General features: G+C 43.0%; 1 protein-coding gene across 1 annotated transcript in view; it reads left to right on the top strand.

Moving 5' to 3' along the window:
* Positions 1 to 26,165, top strand: part of DCHS2 (dachsous cadherin-related 2) — a 315,764-nt gene that overhangs the window by 20,041 nt on the left and 269,558 nt on the right. The gene's annotated exons all lie outside the window — the stretch shown is intronic.

Here is a 26,165-nt window from a genome sequence, read left to right as displayed (position 1 = left end):
GGCAGAAAGTGCTGTGAGTGTTACGTGTCAGCAGGACTGCTACTAGAGTGTTTGTTTCTCAGATGTCTGAAGACAGCAGCCTGCTGTTTTGCTCTTGAACCTGTCTTTGAAGGTGTGTGTATTGCTCATTGCTAGCCACAGAAATTGGGCAGCTGATAGGAAAACACAGCAATAGTTTAACTCTTTAGCTGACTCTGTTTCAAAGCCTAAAAAAAGAACAGTTAGAAGAGATGTATTTCCTTTTGTTTTTGGAGGAATGCCAAGATAGCCAAGCGCTCTCCCCAAGCCTTTGAAGCAGTGTGTGAGTGGACTTATTAATAGTGATGTGCACAGTGGGAGCCGGCAAGTGGGAAGGGCACAGACCCACTTCAGTCTGGCTCTGCATTTTATAAACTGTGTGCATCAAACCTCATTCTGTCTATCTAGAAAATGGGATCCTAATAACATGTGTACTTTGAAAGGATTATTTGGAGATCGAAGATAATAGATTTAAAGCACCAGCACACATGAAAGCATTTAAAAAGTTACAGCTATTCCTTACGAGGGGAGACTTGGCAATTCAACCAGACACGGTCCTTCGGACTGGCTGTTGCTAGGCTGGGTGAGAAGGCTGCATGGAGCAATATGGGAAACATTTGCTAAATGAAGGCTAAGAAAGCGCAAGTCCTCTGGCTGCCCAGTTGATGTTTCTTGTTTACATGGACTTACAAGGGTTCACTTGTCTAACCGATAGTGGAATTGGACATGGTCGTAAATTATACATCCACATCCTGAGAAGAACTAATTTAAGATATGCTTATATTAAATGCAGAAAAGTGTGACTAATTTATTCCTTTAAGATTTCAGCACTTTACGCTGATGGACTAAATGAATATACCCTTAACTTTATGTTGCTCTCCAAGGATTAATTTATGGCATTGATGGGAAGAACTAGACAGAGTTCCTTTGATACTTTCATTTATTGAAAGTTTAAGATCTAGAGCTTCCCTGGTATATTAATGCATCAATTTAAATAGCAGTTTACCCCTCCTGACTTTATTGGATTTAATGTAATAACTTTAGAGTAAATATATGTATTTATGGAAGGGATTCAGGACATTTGTTTCTTTGATATTTATAAGGAGTAAAAAACCACATTTATCTTATTTCCTTGCTGAAAATTAATCAATGTGAAAATTATGATAATCGGGGGTGGGTATTTGACGAAGAAGTTAAGTTGCTGTTTGGGCCTCCAGCAGCCCAGATCGGGGTCCCTGAGTTAATCTCCACTCTGCTTCCAGTCCAGCTTCCTGATACTGTAGGATGTGTAGGTGATGAAACAAGTTTTGGGTCCCTGCCACACAGGTGAGAACTTGTGTTGACTTCCTGGCTTCTGACTTTGGGCTGGACCAATCCCAGTTGTTGTAACTGTTTGGGAATTGAACCAGCAGATGAAAGATCTCGGAGTCTCTGTCTGTCTGTATCTTTTCTTTCAAATAAAAAAAGATTTAAGAAGTAATATATTAATTGTTATTATAAATGAGATATCAGAACTAATGTAAACTATAACATATTACTTTTAGCTACAGTGTTCTACTGATTTATAACAGGTAATCTGAAAAAATATATTGATATAAAAATTTTTTTTTTCTGGTTTGCTTCTTAATGAATATTTTTGCTATAGAAGAAGCCATACTCGTAGTAGCAGCTGGTGATAAACGTTTGTTGAATCTGTACTGTGTGCCAGGCACTATTCTAGGAATCTGGATTAACTGATTTATTTCATTCTCACAGTACCCTGTGTGGGAGGCATTGTTCTTATCCCCGTCAGTAGAGAGGTTTAGCATCCTGCCCAAAGGTCCCTAAGCCAGCAAGCAGCGGCTGAGTGGGTTGGCCTGGGGTCAGAGGGCATCAAGGTCAGGTTCCCTGGAGACTTGCTCGAAGGCGGTGTATTGGCAGAGAACTGAGCCTGTCATGGAAGGAACCCTGTACAGGAACTGCCCTCCAGATCTGTTGTGAGTTGAGTCAGGGTGTGCCCCCGAGCAAGGGCACAGTCTTGGGTGAGGCAGCTCCTGGGGAGACGCTGTAGCTGGCGGGGTGAATGAGTGCCTGGGACTGGAAGGGGACTCTGGCTGGGGCCTGCTGTCATCTGTGACAGCTCACCTGTGGCTGGGAACTGGTTTAAAATGTGGATTTTGCAAATGGGAGTTAAGACTCTCCAGACAAAATGACACTGGGATGTACCATGAATCCCAGGCTGGTATCGTAAGAGGAGAAGAGGGAGGTTTGAGACAGAGGGGCAGACCATGTGAAGATGCAGGCAGTGACTGGACTCACACTGTCACAAACCAAGAAGTGCCAGCAGGCCCCAGAGGCTGAAGGGGCAAGGGAGCATTGCTCCCTAGAGCCCGGGAAGTGAACGTGGCCTTGACAATGCTTGAGTTCAAATTTCTTTCCTTTTCTTTCTTTCTTTAATTTTTTTTAAAGATTTATTTATTTATTTGAAAGGCAGAGTTATAGAGAGGCAGAGGCAGACAGAGAGAGGTCTTCCATCCTCTGGTTCACTCCCCAAATGACTACAACAGCTGGAGCTGGGCCAATCTGAAGCCAGGAGCCAGGAGCCAGGAGCTTCCTCCGGGTCTCCCACACGGGTACAGGGGCCCAAGCACTTGGGCTATCTTCCACTGCATTCCCAGGCCATAGCGGAGAGCTGGATTGGAAGTGGAGCAGCGGGGACAGGAACCAGCTACCGTATGGGATGCAGGTACTGCAGGCAGCAGCCTAACCTACTACACCACAGTGCCCGCCCCACGCCATTCTATTTTCTGCTTCAATTAGTTTGACTGTTTCAGATACCTCATATAGGTCGAACCATGTTGCACTGTTGTGCAAGGTAGGATATGGGTACAAAGACAGTATAGAAAATGCTTAATTAAAACAAAAGAATTGGGGGCCAGTGCTTTGGCGTAGCAGGTAAAGCCGCCGCCTGCAGTGCTGGCATCCCATATGGGCGCCAGTTCAAGTCCTGGCTGCTGCACTTCCGATCCAGCTCTCTGCTATGGCCTAGGAAATCAGTGGAGGATGGCCCAAGTCCTTGGCCCCTGCCCCCACATGGGAGACCCGGAAGAAGCTCCTGGCTCCTGGCTTCAGATCGTCTCAGCCCCACCCGTTGCGGCCATCTGGGGAGTGAACCAGTGGATGGAAGACCTCTCTCTCTCTCTCTCTCTCTCTCTCTCACTGGCTGTCTGTAACTCTGCCTTTCAAATTAATCATTTAATTAATTAAAAAAATCCAGAGAGCCTCTTCATATTATGGTTTAAGTAGATGTTTTGTCTCACGGTGGCTTGTTCATGTCTTCCTTATCCCAATACCATGAGTACCACTAAAAGCTGATTATGTCTAAAGTCTGTGTTTCGGCTAGAAAGCAATATCTTCCCACCAAGATGTCCTGCAGAGGTTTCCATTGTGTCATAGGCCAGCCTAACTCTCCAGTGTTCTAGAATGTTCCACCAGGCCACCCTTCCATCATTTCACACCGAATCGGATATGCTTTTCTCCACGACCTTGAAGTGCAGGAAGCACCCCAGTCCCACCCCCAACACCACGTCCAGGGTCTCCCAGAATTCATTAGGTTGCATCTCAGTGGTGTCTCCCACGTGGAGGCCTGACGCTGCAGGTGGCCTTAGACAGGTGCTCATCCAGCAGTCATGTGCTGGGGTAAGGCATCTGGCCCCACAGTCAGGTCACCCTGGGGACGCCCAGGGCCAATATAGCCGAGGTTCTAGGTTCAACCCCCAGCTCCAGCTTCCCACTATTGGAGCCCTTGCTGGGCAGTGGGTGATGGCCCAAGTGCTTGTCTTTCGGCTACCCATGTCAGGACTTGGAGTCAGTTCCTGGCTTCTGGCTATGGCACAGCTCAGTCCTTGCCATTGCCTGGGCATCAGAGGAGTAAACCAGTGAGTACCAGTGTGCAACTCGCTCTCTGCCACTCAAACAAAACAAAAATTGAAAAAAAAAAGAGTTTGCAGAAAAATAGAATTAGAAGATAACTTTTCTTTAAAAAAAAAAAAAAAACAGGTGACAATGGGGCCATCCTCTGAGAAAGGTCACTGTGCAAACAAGAGCGCCGTGACACAAACACAGATGATGCGGTTCATCCCTCATTGTGGCCTCCTGATGCCATCACAAGAAAAGGGAAGCACAGATGTACAAGGCCACTGCCTCGTACGGTGAATCACCTGGGTGTCGAGTGGGTCCTCCCCTGTCTGTGTTGTGTGCTGTCAGCTCTGCCCACTCTGAGCGAAAGCGTCGGTGAGCGGAGACTTTCCTTGCTGGTAGTCACGTGGCATGAGAACGCTGTGACAAGAGCAAGTGGCTGCTGGACTTCATCCTCAGCTTAAGGGGACAGTTGCTCTGTCCCATGGAGGATTGCTCTGTGCCCTGGGAACCATGGTGTCCAGATGTGCAGACGCCAGAAGCGTGATGGTGGCCAGTGCTTGCATTGAGAGCCAAGTGCTTGGGAGAGCCAGCTATAGTGACAGGCTAACTGTAGCCTTGGGAATTCTGGAGCAGTGACAGAAAAGAGCTGACAGAGCCCACCTGGTCTTCTTTCCTCTTTGTAGAGGCTCAGGAAGGGGCCATAGCATATCCAGCCTCACACAGCTAAGGAGCATTGAGCTGTTACCCAAAGACCCTTCCCAATAGGTGTCACTTGCTTCCCATTGCTTCCCGTGTACATTTCACTTCGGTAGTAGAGTGAGTTAGCTGGCGGTGTTTAAAAATCTACCTTTCTGTTGAAAGATTTTCAAATGTGCTCTTTCTTTCTTTCTTTCTTTCTTTCTTTCTTTCTTTCTTTCTTTCTTTCTTTCTTTTTTTTTTTTTACAGGCAGAATGGACAGTGAGAGAGAGAGAGACAGAGAGAAAGGTCTTCCTTTGCCATTGGTTCACCCTCCAATGGCCGCCGCGGCCGGTGCACCGCACTGATCTGAAGGCAGGAGCCAGGTGCTTCTCCTGGTCTCCCATGGGGTGCAGGGCCCAAGCACTTGGGCCATCCTCCTCTGCACTCCTGGGCCATAGCAGAGAGCTGGCCTGGAAGAGGGGCAACCGGGACAGAATCCGGCACCCCAACCGGGACTAGAACCCAGTGTGCCGGCGCCGCTAGGCGGAGGATTAGCCTGTTGAGCCATGGCGCTGGCCTCAAATGTACTTTACAAGCTGGGCACCAGAATCACCTGCAGTTGAATCCTGACACCCCTTTGGGTCCAGCTTCCTGCTAATGCGTAGCCTGGGAGGCAGCAGGTGGTGGTTTAAGTAGTTGGGTCCTTGCCACCCATGTGGAGGAATGAGATTAAATTTTAGTCTCCTGGCATTGGAATGATTCAGGCCTGGCTCAGCTCTGGCTGTTGTGGGCATTCAGGGAGTGAACCAGTAGATGGGAAATTAATCATCTCTCTCTCTTGCTCTCTCTCGCTCTCTCTCCCTCTCCCTCCCCCTTCCTCTCTCTTCCCTTCCCCCCTCACTCCCTCTCCCTCACCCTCTCCCTCTCTTCCTCTCTCTCTCTGCCTTTCAAATATACAAAGTAAATAAAGCACTTTGATTTCTATCTGAAATATTAGTTCTGTATTGAAGCAAACTTTACTAGTTGTGGGAGATTTTCATTCTGTGTGTAGGATAGATGTAGGTTGTGTGTGTGTGTGTGTATGTGTGGGTGCGTGTGATCTGATCAGAGCTGGATCATCTCTGGAACACGTGTATGTAATGTAAGTTTTAATATCTAAGGCAGCTTTACATAGTCTTCACACTTCCATCAGTGTTAGTGACTCATTCAAAATCAAGTACTATAAAAACGACTCTAATTTTCAACATTTTAGTAATTCAGTAAAAATCTTTGCCTTGCAGTGAGTCTCAATGAAAAGTTTCCCGTATGCGCTCTGTATGCCAAAACTTTAGGGGGAAAACAAGGGCGTCCTTAAATGTTAACAAAAAGGGAAGTGCTGTATAAAGGGGATGGCTCCAGATGAACCTGCAGTGTGGACACTCAGAACGCGTGTGGCCGCTCACCAGTTATACCAGCCTACAGTCGGCTGCTGTTTCTCAGTGGTCTTTAAGATCCTTTCTCGGATGCTTTCCTTCTTATGAGATTTAGAAGGCAGTTGGAACCAAGATGACTTTCATGCTCTCCTGTAATCACAAATGTTAGACTTGGAAGAGATTTCAGAACAGAGAATTACCGTCGTTGTCACGGGGATAAAGTGTAGAAGAGAAAGGGGCCCTTTTTAACTGGATTATTTACATATGTGTGACACTGTTGACAGCCGGCCAGAGGCTGCTCTGTGGTTTCACGTTCCGAAGCTTTGCTGGCATGCTAATTAATAACTCCTTGCAACCCAAACCACCTTCTTCGCCCAGAGCTGTACTTGAAATAGCCAGTTGTTTTTGCTAGAGACCAACAGGACGTACAGTATTTGTAGTCGGATCCTTAATGCTATCACTGTTAAAATAAGAACACGGTGACATTTTTCAGACTGCAGGCTCCAGCTGTGTTCAGATCGCCTACCTACATGTGCATCACTTGGCAGAAGCTGGCCTCTGAGCGTTTCCTGCTCTCTGCCTGTGCATGTGGATTTTTTTCCCCTATACCTTTTGTGAAGATTTGGCATAGATTTGCATGAGTAAGAATTGCTCGTCTAGGGAGATGTTCAGTTTCAGACTCTAAAGCGTTCTCTGAAGTTTAGACAATGGAAAAGACACAGCACTGCGTACGTGACTGTGATGCGGCTTCAGATCTGAGACGGAAGACAAGGTTGCTCCCAGAAACAGGCGTGCTCTAAGGATTGTGTGTCTGGGTTCCAGGAGAGTCGGTGTGTATTAAACTTGACCCTGGATGTATTAACTGGAAAGTAAAACTTATCTGTGGCTGAGGAAAGCCAACACAGTACTAAAAGAGACCGCTTCGAACGCAATGAGAAACACGGCCCCTTTTACAGCTGACCTTGAAAACGAAGGGAAGCACAGTGTGATCAAAAGTAGGAAGCCTTTCACACCAGTTACCCTCATGCCATAGTATGAAAAGACCAATATCAGGAACACATTTTGTTTTGAACCGTAATTTATTTCAGCCCTATGCTGGAATAAATAACACACATGAGCCTGAACAGATGCAAATAATAGGGAATCATCTCTGTAGGAGTCATTTAGCACATTGTGTAGACTGGGGAGTCAGCCTGATACAACGCTGGGCTGGGGCACCGTGGAGCTGAAGTGTTTTTAATGTGCAATTTTAAGTCAGTCCGTGTGCCCCGAAGCCACATGGCAATGGTTATAAAACGTAGCCAGCACATAAATAAATAAATAATTGCTGTTAAATTCGGGCTTGATAAATCAAAACCACTTGTAGACTTCTTTTCAACCACTGTGGAGTGACTGGAAGAAAGTAGATTTTGAAGTTCAATTGCAACTGCAGCCCAGCTGCTCGTAGACACCCACCCAGTGGCTCAGGAGAGGCTTGTGACTTCCCTTGATTTTTTAAAAAAAGATTTCTTCTATTTATTTGAAAGGCAGAGTGATAGAGGAGAGAGAGAGAGAGAGAGAGAGAGAGAGAGAGAGAGAGAGAGAGAAGGGGCCAGCACTGTGGCACAGTGGGTTGATGCCCTGGCTTGGGGCACCAACATCCCATGTGGGCGCCGGTTCTAGTCCCGGCTGCTCCTCTTCTGGTCTGGCTCTCTGCTGTGGCCTGGGAAAGCAGTGGAAGATGGCCCAAGTCCTTGGGCCCCTGTGCCCATGTGGGAGACCCAGAAGAAGCTCCTGGCTCTTGGCTTTGGATCAGCGCAGCTCCAGCCATTGCAGCCAATTGAGGAGTGAACCAGTGGATGGAAGACTCTTTCTCTCTCTCTCTCTCTCTCTCTCTCTGCTTCTCCTTTTTCTTTGTAACTCTTTCAAATAAATAAATAAATTTTGAGAGAGAGAAAGAGAGAGAGAGAGAGATTTTCCATCCACTGGTTCACTCCTCAGGGAGCCGCAACAGCCATCTGGGTCTCCCAGGTGGGTGGTAAGGGTCTAAGCACTTGAGCCATCCTCTGCTACTTTCCCAGGTGCATTAGTGGAAGCTGGGTCAGAAATGGAGCAGCTGGGACTCCAAGTGGCCCTCTGCCATGGGATGCTGGCTTCGCAGGTGGCAGCTTCACCAGCTGCATCCCAACGCCAGGCTCACTCCCATTGGAGGGGGCGCCCAAATCTAAAGTCTACATGAAGCTCCGTCTGTGTTAGAATGACTATGCATCAACTTTCACCAAGTATTAACAACATAACAATGTAGTGGTAAAATCTCTCAGAACTAGTAGTCCTGTTTGTTAATATTTTTTTTTTCTGGGCAAGGAAGATGGTTTTATTTTTATTTTTGTAAAGATTTATCTATTTATTTGAAAGACAGAATTATAGAGAGAGGCAGAAGCAGAGAGAGAGAGAGAGAGAGATCTTCCATCCGCTGGTTCATTCCCCAGATGGCCACAACAGCCAGAGCTGAGCCGATCTGAAGCCAGGAGCTAGGAGCTTCCTCCAGGTCTCCCACGTGGGTGCAGGCACCTAAGCACCTGGGCCATCTTCTGCTGCTTTCCCAGGCCATAGCAGAGAGCAGGATTGGAAGTGAAGCAGTCAGGTCGCGAACCAGTGCCCATTTGGAATGCCGGCACTGCAGGCTGTGGCTTTTCCCGCCACGCCACAGCACCAGTCCCGAGGAAGGTGTTTTGAAACACTGATGTTCATAATAACTCTAACCCAAATACAGGTGGTATGAAGAATTTTAGAACTGTTCCAATAAAAAAAATTTTTTGACAGGCAGAGTTAGACAGAGAGAGAGACAGAAAGGTCTTCCTTCCATTGGTTCACCCCCCAATGGCTGCTACGGCTGGCGCTGCGCCGATCCGAAGCCAGGAGCCAGGTGCTTCATCCTGGTCTCCCACATGGGTGCAGGACCCAAGGACCTGGGCCATCCTCCACTGCCTTCCCGGGCCACAGCGGAGAGCTGGACTGGAAGAGGAGCAACCAGGACAGAATCCGGTGCCCTGATTGGGACTAGAACCCAGGGTGCCGGCGCCGTAGGCAGAGGATTAGCCTAGTGAGCCATGGCGCCGGCCCCAATAAGAATTTTCTGAAGATACATAACAACGAGATGAGTGACTGTATATACAGTGACATTAAAACTTCTCTCCTGAAAGAAACATAGGTTAGTTGTGTCTAAAATCTTACGTGAAGTAATATCTGAATTGGTTGGCCGATCTTACCTAACATCAGTGAAAGGGCAGACGTTCGGTGCGGCAGTGAGGATGTCGTTTGGGACGCTCACATCCCGCACTGGACTGCCTGGTTTGCATCCCAGCTCCTCTGCTTCCAGCATAGCTCCCTGCTGTTAGGTGCCTTGGGGGCCAGTAGATACTGCTTCGAGTACTTGGGTCTCTAGCACCCATGTGGGATACTCAAATGGAGTTCCACAGTCCTGACTTCTGTCTGGCATTTGTGGAGTGGACCTGTGGGTGGAAAATCTCTCTCTCTCTATCTTTCAAACAAAATGAAAAATAAATAAATCATGTTTAAAAAGCTGTTAGTAAAAAAATATGTTAGCCAGAGCAGTTTGGCTAGATTCTTTCCTTTCTCTTCTTTCTCTTTTTCCCTCCCATTTTTCTCCACTTTATTCTCTCTCACACTCACTTATTCCATTTATTGGCTCTGGTCCCACATCCTCTTACAGATACTACTGATACTACTACTTATAGACACTACTGATGCAAAATACCAATAACCAACAGCTTCTATGGGAAAAAAGATAAAAATTGAATAAGAAGAAAATTGCAGACTGTTAAGGCTATAAAGAACTTAAAGGGGAGGCAGTGTCAAGAGGGTGACATTACAGCTGAGCACCAAACGATAAGAAGGTGGCCGTGCTAATACTTCCTGGTGGGAGGCATTTAGGGTAGAAACCAACAGGAAGTGCAAGGGCACTGAGACCGGCAAGCTTTTGCCATGGCCAGGGGACTCTGAAGGGACCCCAGTTCTGTGGGGACTTCGTGATCAAGTTGTCATGGCCAACGGACTTTGAAGGGACCCCAGTTCTGTGGGGACTTCGTGATCAAGGGAGGAAGAAGAGCGATGGGTTGAGGCCAGGTCTTGTACAGAGCTGCAGACTGTGTTAGGAAGTTTGGATTCATTCTAATTGAAGTGGAGGATAATGGACAGTTTTAAGCAGGGGAATGGTTTGAAACCTCACATGTATGTATTTTTTTTTAAAAATGTTTATTTATTTATTGGAAAAAGAGGGAGATAGAGAGAGGGGAAGAAGGGAGAGAGACCTCCTGGTCCACTGCTTTACTCCCACATGCCCACAGCAGCTGGGGCTGGGCCAGGCTACCGCCAGGAGCCAGGGATGCCATCCTGGTCTCGCTTATGGGTGGCAAGGACTCACGTGCTTGAGTTACTAACTGCTGTCTCCAGAACGTGTACAGGCAGGGAGCTGGATCAGAAGCCGAGTAGCCGAGTACTCTGGCCAAGGACCCCGACATGGGGTGTGGACATCCCAAGTGGTTGCTTAACCCACTGTGCCACAACAACCACCTCACAAATAGGTATTTGAAAATTGTTGCTGAGGTTCTCATCCCACTACATCCCAGAATATCCAGTTAGTGAGCATACAGTAGAGCTATTCCTTTCAAGTCTCAGTGTTAGAGGAAAAGTGTAAAGCATTGAAAATCCTTTTTTTTCTGAATTAGCAACATAATTCTCCATGTGCTATGCCTTCTGTGAAGTTCAGAGCTAGCTTCAGCTTTCCTTTAGTAATTCTACACAATTGGGTTGTATATGTTTTTTTTTCTAGATTTTAGTGGACTAGGTAATGCATTTCTGATGTAAAACACAAGAAGTCAAAAATAAAAAGTATGGAAATGTATGTGTTGGGAGGACTTGCTCCCTTCCTTGTTGCTGTCCTGCTCTTGAGGTGCCCCTGTCCTCTTCACACAACCTTTTGTACAGGGGGACTTAAAAAAAAGTTTGGAGAAAATGGAATTGAAAGATAAGTTTAGGGGCTGGTGTTGTTAAGCTGTGACTTGCTAGGCTGGCAGCCCATCCTGGAGCACCTGTTTGAGTCCTAGCTACTTTGCTCCTGATCCAGTTTCCTGCTAATGTAGGTAGGAGACAGCAGATGATGGTTCAAGTGCTTGGGCCCCTGCCACTCATGGGGGAGACCAAGATGGAGTTCCTGGCTCCTAGCCTTGACCTAGCTCAGACCTGGTTTGTGGCCATTTGGGGAGTGAACCAGTGGATAGAAGAATTCTTCTCTTGCTCTCTCTGTTGTTCTACCTTTCATATAAGTACGTAAATAAATCTTAAAAACAAAGATAAGCATGTTTTGGTGCAAAAAATTGAAATCTATACATAAGGACATAAGGGTTGTCTCCAAATGTTCGTCAAAAGTACATACTCTGGAAAACTATGCATGGATTTCAAAAATATTTTGCCAAAAAACTACTTTTTTTTTTTTTTTGACAGGCAGAGTGGATAGTGAGAGAGAGAGAGAGAGACAGAGAGAAAGGTCTTCCTTTTTTTGCTGTTGGTTCACCCTCCAACGGCGGCTGCAGCCGGTGCATCGCGCTGATCCGAAGCCAGGAGCCAGGTGCTTCTCCTGGTCTCCCATGCGGGTGCAGGGCCCGAGAACTTGGGCCATCCTCCACTGCCTTCCCGGGCCATAGCAGAGAGCTGGCCTGGAAGAGGGGCAACCGGGATAGAATCCGGCGTCCCAACCGGGACTAGAACCTGGTGTGCTGGTGCCGCAAGGCGGAGGATTAGCCTGTTAAGCCACGGCGCCGGCCAAAAAACTACTTTTTTTCTAATTTCATTTTCCCACAAACATTTCAAAATTCCCTTGTAATACTGTCTTATATTTCTCTTTACAAATACAAGCAAATATAAATGAATCTATTCTTTTTCCTAAATTAATTGAAATATAATTGGCAAGTAAAAATTATATATCTTTAAGGTCTACATTTTGTTTTAATATATGTAGACGTTGTGAAATGATTAGTACAATCAAATGGATAAGCATATCCATCACCTTCATAGTTACAAAATGGACGCATTAAATGTCCATACTTCTAAAACTCCTGTATGGATTCAGTGCAATCCCTGTCTAAGTCCCAATACCATTTTTAACAGAAATGTAAAAGAACAAAATCCTAAAATTAATCTCAATCACAAAAGATCCTGAATATTGAAAGCAAATTTAAGCAAGCATAACAAAGCTGGAGGTATGACACTCTTTGATTACAAAACATATTTTGAAGTTATAGCAATCAAAACAATATGGGGGCAGGTGCTGTGATGTAGCAGGCTAGTCCTCTGCCTATGGCGCCGGCATCCCATATGGGCTCCAGTTCTAGTCCCGGCTGCTCTTCTTCTAATCCAGCTCTCTGCTATGGCCTGGGAAAGCAGTGGGAGATGGACCAAGTCCTTGGGCCCCTGCACCCACGTGGGACACCCGGAAGAAGCTCATGGCTCCTGGCTTCGGATCAGCTCAGCTCTGGCCGTTGCAGCCATTTGGGGAGTGAACCAGAGGATGGACGACCTCCCTCTGTCTCTCCCTCTCCCTGTCTGTAACTCTTACCTCTCAAATAAATAAATAAAATCTTAAAAAATAAACAAATAAAATAAAAGCGAAGCCTGATCTGCCTGCTATCCGGCTTGGCAGCCACAGTATTCCCGGATTAGCGGTTTCATAGCCAGAGGGTTACTCAGTGTCGGCAGCGGTCCAGCCGGGCATTCTTGCACAATGGCTGGAGATTTCTGGTGCACATACATGTTCATGAGCTCTGTCACATGTTAAGTGTTTTAGAGTGCTTCTTCAGCTCATCTATTTACAAATCATACAAATACCACGACATGCAGCAAGATCACCGAACACGTGAGGGCCAGTCAGCTGTCATTACATGCAGGAAAGTTTAATCTTTTTATTCTAGAGCTTTTCCAGGATTTTCTTTGGGCACTCGTGTCATCTAAAGGCCCTAGATGCACAGGCCTCTCTCCCAGAATCACTCTTTGCCTGGGCAGTTCTCCATGTCAAGCTTCCAGTTTAGTCACTTGACATTTTTCCTTAGGAGGGTTTTCCTTGCAATTCTCATTTGCCACACTGCTAGGATTTCATGTGCTCTCAGTTCATGTACTGATAAGATAGCGTGCTAGTTTATCTTATAATAGCATCCCCTTAAATGAGAGAAGATGACACGGTTCCATAATAATATTACTTTACTGCCATTGATGCGATGATTTATCGTAAAAGTCTTGCATTCGCTAAACTTATTCATATTTGTGTTCACTCCTTCCTTCTCTGTGTACAACTTAGCTCTGTGGCTTAGCTCTACTTAGGCTTACTAGTAACACTTCTATGCTTTAAACTGTTCATTAAAACATCAAATATTTAAAGACTTATTTATTTATTTAGTTATTTATTACTTAAGAGGTAGAGTTACAGACAGGAGAGGGAGAGACACAGAGAGAGGTCTTCCATCTGTTGGCCCACTCCCTAATGGGCCACAATGACTAGAGCTGGGCTGATCTGAAGTCAGGAGCCAAGAGCTTATACCAGGTCTCCCACGCGGGTGCAGGGGCCCAAGGACTTGGGACATCCCATCCTCTACTGCTTTCCCAGGCCATAGCAGAGAGCTGGATTGGAAGAGGAGCAGCTGGGACTTGAACCGGCGCCTATAGGGTGGAGGATTAATCCATTGCGCCACAGCCCCTAGGCTTTGCTTTTTGGGTAATGGTGGTCAGGCATCAGAACAAAGTACTTAGATTAATGTAATTGTGCACCTTCCTGATACTCTACATCACAATGAGTCCACATGCATGGATCTGCAAAATTTTTTTCAGGCTTATTCAGTAATCTTGGCATGAATGCATGGACAGAATGATCTCATTGAACTCCAGGGATTATGATATTGAATATCATTCTGCAAACATTTATGGGGCATATGAAGATATAACTTGCTTTAAACAAGTTTGATTTTTAAAAGTACACTTATTTTATAAAGGTTATTTGCTTTGCAAATGGTTTCTTCAAAATTGCCTTTAAGTATCATTTTCATCATGCATTTTGAATTATAATTCAACCTACAAATATGTGTTTTCTGTAAATTTTTTTCCCAGAAATATGTAAATATACTAAATATTATGCATGGAAAGAATTAGACCTCTTTGCTTTTGGTAACATTACAAATATTGGTTAAACTTTTGATATTTATGAAAACTGCTTACAAGAATTGGCAACTACATCTGTTGAATATTTTCAATATTTTAGCTCTTCTAAGAGACAGACTTCCATGTTTAAATGACTCTAGTGGGTTTAGTGTATTTATATTTAGTACTAAAACCATATAAAATATGATTTAAATAAAAATAAAATGTTGACGTATGCTTTATTTTGTTAATAAGATGTAAACATGGTATCAATTCACACCTGGAAATACTTTTTAAAAATATTTATTTATTTATTTGAAAGCGTTACATAGAGGGAAAGATAGAGAGAGAGAGGTCTTCCATCCACCTGTTCACTCCTCAAATGACAACAATGGCCAGGCCAAAGCCAGGAGCTTCCTCTGGATCTCCCACGTGTGTGGCAGGGACCCAAATACTTGGTCCATCTTCTGCTGCTTTCCCCAGGCCAATAGCAGGGAGCTGGGTCAAAGCAGAGCAGCTGGGACATGAACTGGCACCCAAATGCAATGTCAGCATCCCAGGCGGCAGCTTTACCCGCTACGCCACAGTGCCAGACCCAGGTGAAAGATATAAGCCAGTGATGTGACCTCTCTCAGAGTCTGAGACAGCTCCGCCTCCATCACACATGTGGTATATCAAGCTGATAATGGTCTTTGGTGCTCCATAATCATAGGTAGGGATTTTATATTGATGAACGATTTTCAGTTTTCTGTTTTTAAAAGCATGTGTACCATATTAGTTAGATTGACCCCTGGTGGTAATTGTAGCAATTTCTTGCTGTGGATTTTGCTTACATTTTTTAAACCAGAAATCTTTTGTCAACTTCATAGATACTGCACTTAGAAAACTCTTTGTCAGGCACTGACAAAGTATTTGTGTGCCACATTTAACTTCTGTGAATACGGGAAAGATAAGTAGTTAACCTCTCTTAGAACTTTGTCGATCAGATGTTACTTATATGCCAGTAAAGGAAGCCATAATCAAAGAAGGGAATTATAATTAAATCTGAAATTTCCTTTTGTATAAGAACTATAGTAGACACTACTTGTGTTACTTGGGCTAAAAAAAAAAAAAAAAAAAAAAAAAAAAAAGCTTGGAGCCGTTTTGTAAACCCTAGCACTAGCATTAATTTTTTACCCGAAATAAACGTTTTGAATATAAACAGTCTGGTTTCTTAAGTTGGCAAAAGGTAGTTCAGTTTTTAGAGCTATCACTTTGATGAAATGCAGTTTGCTTTCGGCTAGATCCACTTTCCCATAGATCCCACATGTCTTGCTGGTTATGATAAGAATGCAAAGCTCTGACTTTTCTCTCCCTGGGTTGTGTATCAGGAGGCGACTTTGAGGGACAAGAGGCTGTCTCCATGCAGGACAGGGAGCAGGCTTGCTGTGACACGATGGGTTTTCAGCTTCAGTGTTTGTTCATGTGTGTGCAAGTGTCCTCTGGGCATCCATTTGCCCTCAGAACTGGGCTGGGCCGTGTGGGGGCTGCATTTGGCATAGCAGTAAAGTTGCTGCTTGGGACACCCACATATCAGCTTCATTCCAGCTTCTTGGTTATGCTTACTTTGGGTGACAGTGTGTGATGGCTCAAGTACTTGGGCCCATTGCACCCGTGTGAGAGACCTGGATGGAGTTCCAGGCTCCTGGCTTTGACCTGGCCCAGCCCTGGCTCTTGCAAGCATTTGGGGAGTGAACCAGCTGGAGGGAGATCTCTGTCTCTCCATCTCTGTCTTTCAAGTAAAATATGGGTCCCCTTGTTTTTCTTAGGGATCACAATATTGTTTTGCCTATTCTCCGATGTCTGACAAGACTTATGTTCTGTACTTTGTCTAGCTTTCTAGGTGTTTATGACAAAATGGCAAGTCCAGTCCCAGTTACATCATCATGCATACATCAGTAGAAATCTGGCACTTTACTTGATTAACATAAAATATATTTTCTGATTTAGATTTATCTGTTAAAATTTATCATCTCCTTTTCTTTCTCAATGAGCATAATAAATATGCAGCTCTAATGGCTTTGTCAATTCAGCTCCAATAGCTGGAACTTTGTGGATTTACTGTTTATAGTACATTTTTTTGTTGTTGTTGTTGTCCTGGTTACTTTTGGTTATATGTAAATATTGTGCTCGCAGAAGTAGTTGTAAAAATATTTTGAGTCCTAAGATGATGAGACAGCCAGGCTCAGACAGTCCCCAGTGATCCCTATCCTTGTGTAGTCCCCTTACACGGAGCTGGACCCAGAAACCCACATCTGACCCGCAGGACATGGTGGAAGTGCAGATATGTTACTGTGGGGATCGGGTCATCAAAGCCTGTGGCTTCCATTCTGGATCCCTCTGGGAGAATTCCCATTGGGAGCTGCCCTGTGCAGAGGCCCCCATGGCGAGGAACCGAAGCCTCCTGCCAACAACCACATGAGTGGACTTGGAAATGGCTCCTCCAGACTCCCTGACGATGAGCTGGTTGCAGCCCTGTCCGACATCTCACCGTAGGCCACTTCCGCTCCTGTCGCAGAACCACCCAGCTCAGCTGGGGTCGGATTCCTAACCCACAGAAACCGAGATGATAAGACCTTGTTTTAAGCCACTAAGTGTGAGATAATTTTTTTCTTCGATTATGTGAGAGAGGGAGAGAGGGAGAGACGGGGGGGAGAGAGAGAGAGAGAGAGAGAGAGAGAGAAAGAGCGAACACTCCTTTCCACTGATTCACATCCAAAATGGGCCTGCAATACTTAGGGCTGGGCTAGGCCAAAATGGGGACCCAGGAACTCAATCCAAGTCACCCACTGGATGGCAGGGACCTAACTTCTGACTCAGTACCTCTGCTTCCCAGGGTGCACATTAGCAGAAAGTTGGAATTGGTACCAGAACCAGGACTGGACCCTAGGTACTCTGATATGGGACATGGACGTCCTGACCGGTGACTTGGCCACTAGGCCAAGCATCCATCCCTGAATGATGTTTATGCAGTAAGCTTTAATTAATACAGATAATGATCTCTTTTAACAGTTAGAATTTTTTAAAAGATTTGCTTATTTATTTGAAAGGCAGAGTTACCAAGAGAGAAAGGAAAGAGAGAGAGAGAGAGAGAGACAGAGAGATCTTCTACCTTCTGGCTCACTCCTCAAAATGGCCACAAAGGCTGGGGTTGGGCTAGACTGAAGCCAGAAGCCAGGAGTTTCCTCTGGGTCTCCCACGTGGTTGCAGGGGCCCAAGGACTTGAACCATTCCCCGCTGCCTTCCCAGGCACACCAGCAGAGAACTGGATTGGAAGAGGAGCAGCTGGTGCTTGAACCACTGCTCATATGGGATGCAGGTACTGCAGACAGTGGCCTAACCCGCTTAGCCACAGTGTCAGCTCCAACAGTTAGAATTTCTATTTACTTCTGCCACTTGCCTGGGGATGCTAGTATTCTAGGATACTTAAGGACACCAGTAGAGAAAAGATTACCTTCTTCCAGTCTTAGGAGCTGATATAAGTAAAAGCTGGCTTGCAGCTCTTTTGAGGGCCCCCTTGGGATTCACCTTTACTCCTAAGGGACAGCCTCCAGGGATCCCAGCCAAAAGTGCATGAGTTTGGCCAGCCTCTCCCACCCGTTTATGGGCCCTGGATACAAAAACTGTGGCTTGAGCACCAGGAGGCTGTTGCAAATCTTGCACAGTCCTCCCCTCCGGAATTGGTTAAATTCCCAATGGGAAGAAGTTGCTTCAAATGTGGGGTGCATTTTCCTGGACTCCCCTCTCAAATAAATCTTGACTATACTTGGCAAAATCTTCTGTGCCTTCAATTGTTGATGTCTTTCTTTTTCAAAATTTATTTGAGGGTCAATGAGACAGAGAGAGGGAAGAGAGAGGGCGAGAGAGAAACATGTGCACATAGAGAAAGAGAGAGAGAACTCCATCTACTTGTCCACTCTTCAGATACCCTCAACGCCCGGGGTAGGCCAGAAGTGGAGTATGGAGTATTCGATTTAAGTGTCCTATGTGGGTGGCAGGAGGCTGGAATTGGGAACTAACATCCAGACGTAAAGCCAAGCAGGAGTTTCAACTGGTGTCTTAACTGCCAGGCCAAACTGCAATCCCAACTGGTTATGTCTTCAAACATTTTGTCCAATTTTTCTAGTTGTCCTATAAGACGACTGGATTGAATCACGTATGTTATCACTATTGGAAGTAGAGGGCCGACTCCACATTCCTTTGTCAGAGAACTTAAAGAGTGATGAAGCGAGTTCCTTCCTTGCTTGTGCTTCTGAGGTCACGGGGCGTCTTTAGTGCATGCTCACTGAGTTCTGCAGGGATTCTGTGTGAGCCCTTGATCGAACACTCTGCAGCTTGCTTCTTTTCCCAGTCTTTGGGAACAATCTAACTAGCCTGATCCTACATTTTACATGGCATTGTTTCTATCATCTGATCTACATAAGTGGGCAGGAAGGAGTTAACTCTGACCTTGATTCACTTTCTGAGCTGTAGTCTGGTGGGAAAAAGTTGTATTTTGATGTCATTTGGGTTATAAGGAACTAAATATCATATTTCCCAATATTATATCTCTTAAAGATATTTGTTATTCTCTGCAAAGTTAATTTTTGTGGGTTTTATTTTTACATAAAAAGTATGCATACATTAAAAATTGCTAATTCCATTTTCATGAGCATTTTGAAGTACCCTCCTAGATTTTTTAAAAAATAAGGAAGTAAGTGAGTTGTTTTAGGTTAAGCACCAACTCTTTTTTTTATTTTTTTATTTTTATTTTTGACAGGCAGAGAGGACAGTGAGAGAGAGAGAGACAAAGAGAAAGGTCTTCCTTTCCCGTTGGTTCACCCTCCAATGGCTGCTGCGGCCAGCGCACCGCGCTGATCCGAAGCCAGGAGCCAGGTGCTTCTCCTGGTCTCCCATTCGGGTGCAGGGCCCAAGGACTTGGGTCTCTGACTTGGCAAAGACTTAAGACATAAATCCCTCTTAACATTTTCACAGCTCACTGCTGGTTTTCTCAATATTCTGTTTCCCTTTGAGTGACGGGGACTTCCTTCTAACTTTTTTGAAATTTTTAGTGTGACATTTTTATTACATGCTCCTGTTTAGTTCTGTTAAACATATGTTAAGCTTGGTATGAATTAGTTTCATGGAAGTAAAGAGTTCTTTTCCCAATCATGCAGTTTATGTTCCCGGGAAAAGCTATGATAGGGGAATTAATAGTTGGAGATCTGAAGTCTGAAGTTCTTATGTTGGGGAAAAAAACTATATTAGCTTTATTTATTTGTTTATTTATTCATATAAAGTGAAGAGATTTCGTGTATTTCAAATACACCATTTTATGAACATAACAATACTTCCCACCTCCCTTCCTCCCTCATATCCTCCATCCTCCTTCCTTTTTTATTTTCCTTTCAAGTTGTGTGACGACAAACTAATTTATAATCACAAGCTTAACCCTCCACTAAATAAAAAAGTCAACTAGTAGCAAGTAGAAATACTACTGTTTCTCAGGAGTATAGCAAAGGCTATAAACAATAATCAAATAGGAAAATTTCAATTTCATTCATATACATTGCATTTTTATACTCTATATTTTGGCATCATCTTCTGTTTCTTTCCTTAATGTTTTGTAATTTTTGTTGTAGACATCTTTTGCATCCTTGGTTAAATTTATCCCAAGGTATTTAAATGTTTTTGTAGCTATTGTGAATGGGACTAATCTTACAAGTTCTTTCTCAACCATGGAATTGTTTGTGTATACAAAGAGTATTGATTTTTTGTGTGTGTGTGTTGATTTTTTTAAAAAGACTTATTTATTTACTTGAAAGAATTACAGAGAGAGAAGGAGGGAGGGTGAGAAACATAGATAGATAAATAGATAGATAGATAGATAGATAGATCCTCTATCCACTGGTTTACTCCCCAGATGGTCACAATGGCCAGGGTTGGGTCTGGCTGAATCCAGGAGCCAGGAGCTTCCTTCAGGTTTCCCATTGGGTGGCAGGTGCCCAAACTCTCGAGCCTTCTTCTGCTGCTTTTCTCAGGTCATTATCACGGAGCTGAATCAGCAGTGGAGCAGCCAGGACTTGAACTGATGCCCATATGTGGCCTGCTGTGCCACAACACTGGCCCCCTGTGTGTTGATTTTTATATCCTATAACTTTGCTAAACTCTCTTATGAGTTCCAATAAACTTTTAGTGGAGTCTTTTGGTTCTCCTATGTATAGGATCATATCATCTGCAAACAGGAATAATTTGACTTCCTCCTTTCCCATTTGTATTGCTTTGCTTTCTTTTTCTGGCCTAATGGTTCTTGGCTAAAACTTCCAGAACTATATTGAATAATAACGGTGACAGTGGGCACCCTTGTCTGGCTCTGGATCCTAGTGGAAATGCTTACAGCTTTTTCTTATTCAATATAATGCTGGCTGTAGGTTTGTCATATATTGTCTTGGCTGTACTGAAGTATGTTCCTTCTGTACCCAGTTTGCTTAAGGATTTTTTTCATGAAAGTATCTTGTAGTTTATCAAATGCTTTCTCTGCATTTACTGACATAATCGTAAGATTTTTATTCTCGAATTTGTTAATGTGATGAATTGCATTTATTGATTCACATATGTTGAGCCATCCATGCATACCAGGGATAGAACCCACTTGATCTGGGTGAATATTTCTGATGTGTTGTTGGATCTATTAGCTAGTATTTTGTTGAGGATTTTTGCATCTATGTTCATCAGTGATATTGGTCTATATTTCTCTTTCTTTGTTGTACCTTTTTCTGTTTTTTATTTGCATTTCCTTGATGTCTAGAGATCCTGAACATCTTTTCATTTTTGTGTGTCAGAGTTACAGAAAGAGAAGGAGAGACAGAGACAGAGACAGAGACAGAGAGAGAGAGAGAGAGAGAGATCTTCTATCCACTGGTTCACTCTCCAAATGGCCACAACAACTGCAGCTGGGTCAGGTCAAATCAAAGATCCAGGATCTTCTTCCAGTCTCCTACATGGGTGGCAGGGCTCCAAGCACTTGGACCATCTTTCACTGCTTTCCCAGGCACATTAGTAGGAAGCTGGATTGAAATGGAGCAGTTGGGACTTGAACTGGTGCCTATGTAGGATGATGGTGCTGCAGGTGACACCACAGGGCCACCATTCCCCCTCACCCTCAACATTTTTTCATGTGTCTTTTGGTCATTTGTGTTTCATCTTTTGAAAAATGCCTATTCATATCCTCCCATTTCTTAACTGAACTGATGGTTTTGTTGTTGAGTTTATTGACGTCTTCATATATTCTGGAAATTAATCCTTTATCAGGTGTATAGTTTCCAAATATTTTCTCCTATTGTGTTGATTGCCTCTTCATTTTGTCGAGTGTTTCCTTTGCTGTGAAGAAGTTTCTTAGCTTGATGTAATTCCTTTTGTCTATTTTTTTCCTTTATTGCCCATGCTTCTGGAGTCTTATCCAAGAAGTCTTTGCCTATGCCAATGTCTTGCAGTGTTTCCCCTATGTTTTCCTCTAGTAATTTGATGATTTCAGGTCTTAAGTTTAGATCCATGATTCACTGTGAGTTGATTTTTGTATAGGGTGTGGTCATGTTTCATATTTCTGCATGCAGAGATCTGGTTTTCCCAATACCATTTGTTGAAGACACTGTCCTTTCTCCAGGGAGTAATTTTTAGAACTTTTGTCAAAGATTAGTTGGTTGTGAATGCATGGATTAATTTCTGATGTTTCTAATCTGTTCCATGGGTCCACGTGTCTATTTTTGTGCCAGTACTAAGCTATTTTGACTATAACTGCCCCGTAATATGTCTTGAAATCCGGTATTGTGATGTATCCAGCTTTGTTTTTATTGTTTAAGGCTGCTGTATTTATTCCAGGTTGCCTGTGATTACATATGAATTTTAGAGTCATTTTTTCTAGATCTCAGGATGTCATTGGTATTTTGATTGGGATTGCATTGAATATTTAAATTGTTTTGGTTTGTATGGACATTTTGATGATATTCATTCTCCTAACCCATGAACATGGAAGATTTTTCCATTTTTAGGTGTCTTATTCTGTTTCTTTAATGTTGTATCATTTTCATTGTAGAGATCTTTCACATCCTTGGTTAAATTTATCCCAAGGTATTTAATTAGTTTGTATCCATTGTGAATGGAATTGATCTTATAAGTTCTTGCTCAGTCATGGCATTGTTTTTTATGAGTTCCCATAGTCTTTTAGTGGAGTCTTTTTGTTCCCCCGTGTATAAGATCATATCATTAGCAAACAGGGATAATTTGATTTCCTCTTCATTTGTGTCCCTTTGATTTCTTTTTCTTGCCTTAATGGCTCTGGCTAAAACTTCCAGGGCTTTATGAACAGCAGTGGAGAGAGTGGACATCCTTGTCTGGTTCTGGATCTTAGTGAAAATGCTTACAGCTTTTCCTCATTCAATATGATGCTGGCTGAGGCTTTATCATTATTGCCTTAATTGTGTTAATGCATGTTCTTTCTTTTTTTGAAGATTTATTTATTTACTTGAAAGGCAGAGTTAGAGAGAGGGAGGGAGAGACATAGAGAAAGATCTTCCATCTGCTGGTTCACTCCCTAAATGGCCACAATGTCCAGAAGTTGGGCTGATCTGAAATCTTGAGCCAGGAGCTTCTTCCAGGTCTCCCACTTGGGTACAGGGGCTGAAGTACTTGGGCATATTCTGGTGCTTTCCCAGTCACATTAGCAGGGATCTGAAGTGGAAGTGGAGCAGCCAGGACTTGAATGGGTGCCTACATGGGATGGCAGCATCACAGGCAGCAGCTTCACTGTCTATGCCAACAGCTCTGGATCCTGTGTTCCTTCTACATCCAATTTACTTGAGTTTTGTTCATGAAAGGATGTTTTACTTCATCAAATGCTTTCTCTGCATCTATTGAGAGAATCAGATGGTTTTTATTCTTCAGTTTTAATGTGATATATCATGTTTATTGATTTGTATATGCTGAACCATCCATGCATACCAGGGATAAATCCCACTTTATCTGGGTGGATGATATTTTTAATGGGTTGTTGGATTGTATTAGCTAGTATTTTGTTGAGGATTTTGCATCGTGTTCATCAGAGATATTGATCTATAGTTCTCTTTCATTTTTGTGTCTTTTTCTGTTTTTGGAATTAAGGTGATGCTGGCCTCATAGAAGGAGTTTGGGAGGATTTGCTCCCTCTCAATTAGTTTGACTAGTTTAATAAGAATTGGAATTAGTGCTTGTTTAAAAGTCTGGTAGACTTCAGCAGTGAAGTCATCCAGTCCTGGGGTTTTCTTTATTGGTAGGCTCTTTATAGTTGATTCAAATCCATCTTGGTTATTGGCCTATTTAGGTTTTCCATGTATTTGTTCCTCAATTTTAGTAAATTATATATGTCCAGAGATCTGTCCATTTCTTCTATATTTTCCAATTTGTTGGCAGATAGCTGTTTGTAGTAATTCCTGGTGGTTCTTATTTCTATGATATCCATTGTAACCTCTCCGTTTAAACTCTGGTTTTATTAATTTGGGTCTTATCACCATTTTTGGTTAGTTGGGTCAATGGCTTATCAATTCTGGTTATTTTTTCACAAAACTAGCTTTTCATTTCACTGATCTTTTGTATTTTTTTATTTCAATTTTATTTCTTCTCTAATTTTTATTATTTTTTTCTCCTACTAATTTTGGGTTTAGTTTGTTCTTTTTTTCTAGGTTCTTGAGATGCATTGTTAGATTATTTATTTGATGCCTTTACAATTTCTTGATGTAGGCACTAATTGCTATAAACCCTCCTTTTTTCACTGCTTTTGCTGTATTCCAGAAGTTCTTATATGTTATATTGTCATCTTCATTCATTTCTATGAATTTTTAAATTTCCCTTTTGATTTGTTCTATGACCCACTGTTCATTAAGGAGCGTGTTGTTCATTTTCCATATGTTTCCCTATTTTGTAGGGTTTCATGTTATTGATTTCCAGCTTCATTCCATTGTGGTCAAAAAAGATACGTGGTATGATTTCAATTTTTTTTTAATTTGTTGAGACTTGTTTTATGGCCTAGAGTACGATCTATTCTAGAGAATGTGCCATGCACTGATGAAAAGAATGTGTATTCTGATGTTGTGGGATGAAATGTTCTGTAGATGTCAATTAGATCCATTTGGTCATTAGTGTAGATTAGCTCTGTTGTTCCTTTGTTGATTTCTCTTTTTCATGTTTAATTTTATTTGGAAGGCAGAGTTGTGTGTGTGTTGGAGGGGGGAGAGAAAGATAGAGAGAGAGAGAGAGAGAGAGAGTGCTCTCTTATATCCACTGGTTCACTCCCCAAATGATTGCAACAGCTGGAGCTGGGCCAGACCAAAGCTAGGAGCCAGGAGCTTCTTCTAGGTCTCCCACATGAGTGCAGGAGCTCAAGCATTTGGGTCATCCTTGACTGCTTTCCCAGGCACATTAGCAGGGAGTGGATTGAAGTGGAACAGCCAAAAATCGAACTGGTGTTCATATGGGATACAGGGGTTGCAGGCAGTGGCTTAAACCACTATGCCACATTCCAAGCCCCTATTTCTTTATTATTTTTTGTCTAGTTGATCTGTCCATTGATGAAAATGGGGTATTGATGTCTCCCTTTATTATTGTATTATAGTATATTTCTCCGTTTAGGTCTATTAACATTTGTTTTAAATGGCCAGGTGCCTTAGCATTGGGTGCTTTTACGTTTACTATAGTCACATCTTCCTGTTGAATTGATCCCTTATTCATTACATAATGGCCTTTCTTGTCTCTTGTAACAGTTTTAATGTTGAAGTCTATTGTGTCTGATATTAGGATTGCTACTCCTGCTCAACTTTCACTTTCATATGCATGGAATAACTTTTTCCATCCTTTCACTTTCAGTTTGTGTGTATCTTTGTTGGTGAGGTATATTTCTTGTTGGCATCATGTATATGGATCTTGTTTTTTAATCCATTCAGTATATTTTAATTGGAGAATTTAGATCATTTACATTCAAGTTTATTATTGATAAGTAATTACTTGGTCCTGCCATTTTTCTGTAAATATTCCTATTGTTTGTTTTGGATTTTAAAGGTTTTTATTTAATGAATACAAATTTCATATGTACAGCTTTTAGCAATATAGTTTTTCTTCCCCCCATTCCTGTGCTCCCACCCCCACTCCCATCCCACCTCCTACTCCCTCTCCCATTCCATTTTTCATTAAGATTTGTTTTTAATTCACTTTATATACAGAAGACCAACTCTATACTAAGTAGAGATTTCCATTGTTTGCAACCACATAGACACATGAAGTATAAAGTACTGTTTGAAGACAATTTTTACCATTAATTCTCACAGTACACCTCATTAAGGATAGAGGGCCAACATGGGGAGTAAGTGCACAGTGACTCCTGTTGTTGGTTTAACAATTGACACTCTTATTTTTGATTACCACCTGAGGCTCTTGACATGAGCTACCAAAGCTATGGAAGCCTTTTGAGTTCGCAAACTCCATTGGTATTTAGACAAGGCTGTATGTATAGTGGAAGTTCTCTCCTCCCTTCAGAGAAAAGTATATCCTTCTTTGATAACCCCCTTGAAGGTTTTTGCCCTTCATACTTTCATATCAAATGGTAAAGCACAACTTCATAGAAATATGCCCGAGGCTGTAATCAAACAACTTTATAACCTGTCTTTCTAGCTTATTCATTTATAACTCAGCCATCCAGAGTGGAAAAGATGTACTTATGCACAATGCTGACAACATTTTATTGGGCCAGGAGCATGAAATCTTTACTGCTTATCAAGGTACTTCTGAACCAAAAGTTATTTGAAAAAGCAAAGTATAGAATACCATGTGCAATAAGTTCCTATTTGTGTAAAATATAGAAGTACTATTTATTTCTATATGCAAAGAAAATGACTAGGACACATGAGACATTCCCAATAGTGTATATAATGATG

Source organism: Lepus europaeus, chromosome 8, assembly GCF_033115175.1.
Source record: "Lepus europaeus isolate LE1 chromosome 8, mLepTim1.pri, whole genome shotgun sequence".
Lineage (NCBI taxonomy): Eukaryota > Metazoa > Chordata > Mammalia > Lagomorpha > Leporidae > Lepus > Lepus europaeus.
This window is presented reverse-complemented; position numbering and strand designations above follow the sequence as displayed.